Source organism: Coregonus lavaretus (genome assembly GCF_964263955.1).
Source record: "Coregonus lavaretus genome assembly, chromosome: 20".
NCBI classification, from domain to species: domain Eukaryota; kingdom Metazoa; phylum Chordata; class Actinopteri; order Salmoniformes; family Salmonidae; genus Coregonus; species Coregonus lavaretus.
The window spans coordinates 41,138,479-41,144,781 of NC_140007.1; positions in this window are offsets into that span (position 1 = coordinate 41,138,479).

Below are 6,303 nucleotides of genomic sequence, written 5' to 3' on the forward strand. Positions count from 1 at the left end.
GTTGACGTCATCATTCTGCAGGAGACATGGTGTAAGGCTGACGTTGTCACTCACTGTCCCACAGGCTACAGAGAGATCATTGTGCCATCACAGAAACACAGCTCTGTCAATAGAGGCAGAGACTCTGGAGGATTGATCATTTGGTACAAATCCGAACTACAAAATCTAATTGATCCCCTCAAAATTGGCAAATACCACATTTGGTTAAAACTAAAAAAAGAACTTGTACTGACAGGAAAAGATGTGTTCCTTTGCGCAATATATATCCCCCCCTCAGAATCCCCATATTACTCAGAGGAGATCTTCCCCACCCTCGAGGAAGAGACGTGCCATTTCCAGGCCCAGGGAAATGTGCTCATCTGTGGGGACACAAATGCGCGCACAGGAACACTACCTGATCTAACGAGCACACGAGGGGACAGCTTTATTACAGACCATACTGTTTCTAACTATCTTAATCTCCCCCATAGAAACAACAGTGACAGCACCGTCAACAAAAACGGAAGGGATCTTTTGCAGCTCTGTAGAAGCCTGGGTCTGTACTTTGTCAATGGTAGGTTACGGGGGGACTCTTTGGGGAGATTCACCTACTGCTCACCTCTTGGCCACAGTACAGTAGACTATATGATCACAGACATGGACCCTTTCTCTCTCAGCTCATTCACTGTCAAGCCACTAACACCTCTGTCTGATCACAGCCAAATTACGTTGTTCCTCAAAAGAACAGACCTGGAAACAACCACACATTCACAACCCAGTAAGCTGTACAACATCAGAAATTCATACAGATGGGCCCAAAACAGCACAGAAGAATACCAGAAAGCAACCTGGAACCAAAATATCCAAACACTCTTAGATAACTTTCTGGATACCACATTCACTCACAGTAAAGAAGGCATCAATCTAGCAGTACGAAACATCAACTATATATTCAGGCAAACGGCAAAAGAAGCACAATTGAAATTGATAAAAAACAAAACTAAAAAAATCACAGATGACAACTGGTTTGATGCAGATTGTAAAATTATAAGGAAAAAACTTAGAACACTATCCAACCAAAAGCACAGAGACTCAAATAATGGTGAATTACGCCTTCATTACTGTGAGACTTTAAAACTCTATAAACGTACACTCAGAACCAAAAAAGCACAGTACAACAGCAAGCAGCTGACACTAATTGAGGAGTCCATAAACACAAACAACTTTTGGCAAAATTGGAAAAAACTAAAAAAATCTAAACAAGAGGAATTAGCAATACAAAATGGTGACATATGGACAACCCATTTCAAAACACTCTACAACACCGTTCAAATTGACACAAACGCAGAACAACGCCAAATCCATGAGAAGTTGAATGGATTAGAAAAAGCTATAAAGGACAATCAAAACCCATTGGACTCCCCAATTACTGACCAGGAGCTCTATAAGAAACTTCAGGCTCTCAAATTTAAAAAAGCCTGCGGACCTGATGGCATCCTAAATGAAATGCTCAAACTCATTAGTGCAAAATTTCAATTGGCTATATTAAAATTGTTTAATTTGATCCTGAGTGTAGGTTATTTCCCTGACATCTGGAATCAAGGACTCATAACCCCAATCTTTAAGAATGGAGACAAATTTGACCCTAACAATTACAGAGGCATTTGTGTGAACAGTAACCTGGGGAAGGTTTTCTGTAGTATCATCAATGTAAGAGTTCTAAACTTCCTTAATAAGCACAATGTCTTGAGTAAAAGCCAAATTGGATTTATACCAAAACATCGCACAACTGATCATATTTACACCTTACACACCCTGATAGATAAACATGTCCACCAAAATAATACCAAAATATACACTTGCTTTATCGACTTCCAAAAAGCATTTGATTCTATTTGGCATACAGGACTGTTCTACAAAGTTATTGAAAGTGGTGTAGGGGGTAAAACATATGACATAATTAAATCAATGTATACTGGCAATACGTGCAGCATTAAAATTGGTAAGAAAAGGACAGAATTCTTTAACCAGGGGCGGGGCCTTCGTCAGGGTTGCAATCTGAGCCCTGCACTCTTCAATATTTACATTAACGAATTGGCCACTATTCTAGAAAAATCCTCAGCCCCTGGTGTTAGTCTCCACAATTCAGAAGTTAAATGCCTACTCTTCGCAGATGACCTATGCCTGCTGTCACCCACAGCACCTGGCCTACAGCAGAGCCTGGACCTGCTAGAGCAGTACTGCCAGACCTGGGCCCTGGCAGTAAACCCCAAAAAGACTAAAATAATGATTTTCCAGAGAAGATCCAGATCTCAGGGAATTAGACCAAAGTTCTCAATTGGTACAAAATATATAGAGTACTGTACACACTACAATTACTTAGGTTTAAAAATAAGCTCAACTGGACACCTTAATGAGGCAGTGAATGAACTGAGAGAGAAAGCACGCAGGGCATTCTACGCCATTAAAAAGCAAATTCAAATTGAAATACCTATTAAAATTTGGCTAAAACTAATTGAATATGTCATTGAACCAATTGCACTTTATGGCAGCGAGGTGTGGGGTCCACTTGCAAAACAAGATTTCATCAAATGGGACAAACACCCCATTGAAACCCTACATGCAGAGTTCTGTAAGATTCTCCTACGTGTCCAGAGGAAAACTACAAACAATGCATGCAGGGCAGAATTAGGCCAATATCCACTAATAATAAAAACTCAAAAAAGAGCAATTAAGTTTTGGAAACATCTAAAATACAGTGACCCCCTCTCATATCATTACCAAGCCCTGCAATGCCAAGAGCTGAGCAAAGAAAAGAGTCCCCTCATCCAGCTGGTCCTGGGGCTGAGTTCACAAACCTGTTCTACTAACACACTGAAGCCTCAGGACCAGAACATCCAATCAATCAGAATAAACCAAATTACAACACAGTCAAAACAAAACTACATTGCTTATTGGGAAACACAAGCACAAACACAAAGCAAAATGCAGTGCTATCTGGCCCTAAATCGACAGTACACTATGGCTAAATATTTGACCATGGTTACTGATCAAAACCTTAGAAAAACCTTGACAAAGTACAGGCTCAGTGAGCACAGCCTTGCCATTGAGAAGGGTAGACACAGGAAAACCTGGCTCCCTGTAGAGGAAAGGCTGTGCAACCACTGCACAACAGCAGAACCTGAGACGGAGCTGCATTTCCTGACAAAATGTCAAAAATATAAAACAATTAGAGAGTGTCATTTCCCCAAATTTGAAATCCTTATTCAAGGTTTTAAAGACCTCTCTGATGAGGATAGGCTACCCATCCTGTTGGGGGAGGACGCAGAGAGCTGTGGGTTGGCAGCGCACTACATTGCTGCCTGCCATAAGTTGAGGGACAGTGTCTGACAGACCAATAAACCTGCACATGTCCTCAACTGTATGATTATTGTTATTGTTGAATGTATGGTTATATTGACCGTTGGTTATTGTTGTTACTGTTGTCCCGTTGACAATTTTTGATTCTCATTTTTATTTATTTTTTATATTGTAAATATCCAAAGTAAGCTTTGGCAATATGTACATTGTTACGTCATGCCAATAAAGCGAATTGAATTGAATTGAATTGAGAGAGAGAGAGAGAGAGAGAGAGAGAGAGAGAGAGAGAGAGAGAGAGAGAAAGAGAGAGAGAGAGAGAGAGAGAGAGAGAGAGAGAGAGAGAGAGAGAGAGAGAGAGAGAGAGAGAAAGAGAGAGAGAGAGAGAGAGAGAGAGAGAGAGAGAGAGAGAGAGAGAGAGAGAGAGAGAGAGAGAGAGAGAGGGACAGAGAGAGAGACAGAGAGAGAGAGACAGACAGAGGAGACATTCTAAGAGAGAGAGAGAGACAGAGGAGAAATACTGAGAGAGAGAGACAGACAGAGGAGACATACTGAGAGAGAGAAAGAGAGAGAGAGAGAGAGAGAGAGCAGCTGGCCAGCCATACATCAGCTCTCCTCCCCTCCTCATCTGCTTCTCTGCTCTCTTTGGCTGGACCATGGAGGGACGTGACCCTAGTCCTGGCACTGTGTGTGTATATGTCTGTGCAACAAGATCTCACCGTTTCCCTTTGAAATTCGACATGTGATGGATGAACGTCTATTACGCATCAATTCCACGCGGTTACAGGATTAAACAAAAACAACTCAAATGTTAACCGTTTTAGACATTCATTCAGAGTGGTTAAGGTTAGGGCCATGGTTTGGGGGAAGGCTTAAAACAAAATCATTAAAAACAACATGCTGTTTCCATCAAGTATCATCAAGTATTGCTTGCTAGAGTATTGTGAACTGCCGTGGTGAAGTGAAGTGGTCTACGCAGCTAGCTTCGTCTCCGAGCATCATTATTATTTTTTTGGGTATATATCGACGTTCTCAGGACCTTTTCAAACGTCCGAAATCGATGTCTATTTGTAGTGATCGGGCTGGTGTGTCTGGGCAACATTAAAAATGAACTGATTATGTAGTTCCAATCAACTTCTATAAATGGCATGCAGATTCAGAATATTGCATAATTCTGTCATAATTCCTTGTACTAATCTTCAACCAAAACAGTTTGCAGTAATGACCAATTCAGCCAAACGATAACATTAGTCTGAAGGTTAACGTGTCCTGAAGGTTAATGCATCTGGTCATCAGTAGGTCATTTCTGTACCAGTCTAATAGGGTAGTACCATCGCTACACACACACACACACACACACACACACACACACACACACACACACACACACACACACACACACACACACACACACACACACACACACTGACACACACACACACACATACACACACACACACACACACACACACACACACACACACACACACACACACACACACACACACACACACACACACACACACACACACACACACATACACACACACACGGCCAATGCCAATGTAATCTGTACAGCTGCTGAACTATCATCACCACTCAGCCACTGTGGCACTCACTGTGTGATACACAGCTGAACAAACAGCCACACTGCCATCTAGTGGTGATTGAGAAGAACAGCCACACTGCTCTCTAGTGGTGATTGAGAAGAACAGCCATACTGCAACCTAGTGGTGATTGAGAGGAACGGCCACATTGCTTCCTAGTGGTGATGGAGAAGAACAGCAACGGTCAGAGATGACTACACAGAGAACACAGGAGCACTGACCTTGTGCATGTCATTTGGGAAATGGGCATTCCCATGCAACGTGCACACACACAGAGGTAACGTGCACACACAAAGAGGTAACGTGCACACACACAGGGGTAACGTGCACACACAAAAAGGCAACGTGCACACACACAGAGGGTAACGTGCACACAAACAGAGGTAACGTGCACACATGCAGATATGCACACACCCTCTCTCTCTCTCTCTCTCTCTCTCTCTCTTCTCTCTCTCTCTCTCTCTCTCTCTCTCTCTCTCTCTCTCTCTCTCTCTCTCTCTCTGTCTACTCCCCCGTCCCTCTTTCCTCCCCCTCTCTCTCTCTCTCCCCCCTCTCTCTCTCTGTCTCCCCCCTCTCTCTTTCCAGAGACACACACGCACACACACATGCGTAAGCCACAGTGGCTGACCAAGTGACGTGTGACAGTGATGGAAACAATTGTGGTTTCTGCAGATCTGCACCAAACCACCCCCTCTCCCCTCCCTCCCTCCCAGAGAGGCATGACAACAGAGCTGCAGAGGTGACACATGCACACACACACACACACACACGCTTGCACACACACACACACACACACACACACACACACACTCACAAACACATTTGCAGGGCCACAGTAGCACTGGCGAAGCAGTTGACACGTGAAAAGAAGATAGAATTGACTGTGGTTTTTACAGACCCCTTTAACACCTCAGAACTCCCCTCAGACCTGAAAACCTCCCTTCCCTTCATTCCCTCAGATGTCCCCTCAGACCTCTCTTCCCTTAACCCCTTAGTCCTCCCCTCATACATTGACCACTGCTAATGTTGGTAAGTCTGATATTATGATGTTGGCATTACAGTACTCATATAAGAGCTAGTCACTGATTGTCTGAGAATACACACTCAGTACACAGGAAACCCACACTGACTTCCTGTTGTTGTTGCCATGGTGCTGTCATTCAGCCTGAGGAAGAGAGTCCAAACGTTATTATTAGTTAGTTAAAGTTAATTTGTCACAGATATCTCTCCCCTTCACACGTATTGACCAGAGTGTGTATGTTAATTGCTTGTCCACTGTTCATTGCTAAACACAGAGATCATACACCAGATGGGCTTAAAAAAAAAGTACTGTTTAGCACATTCTCCAATGCATCTTGGG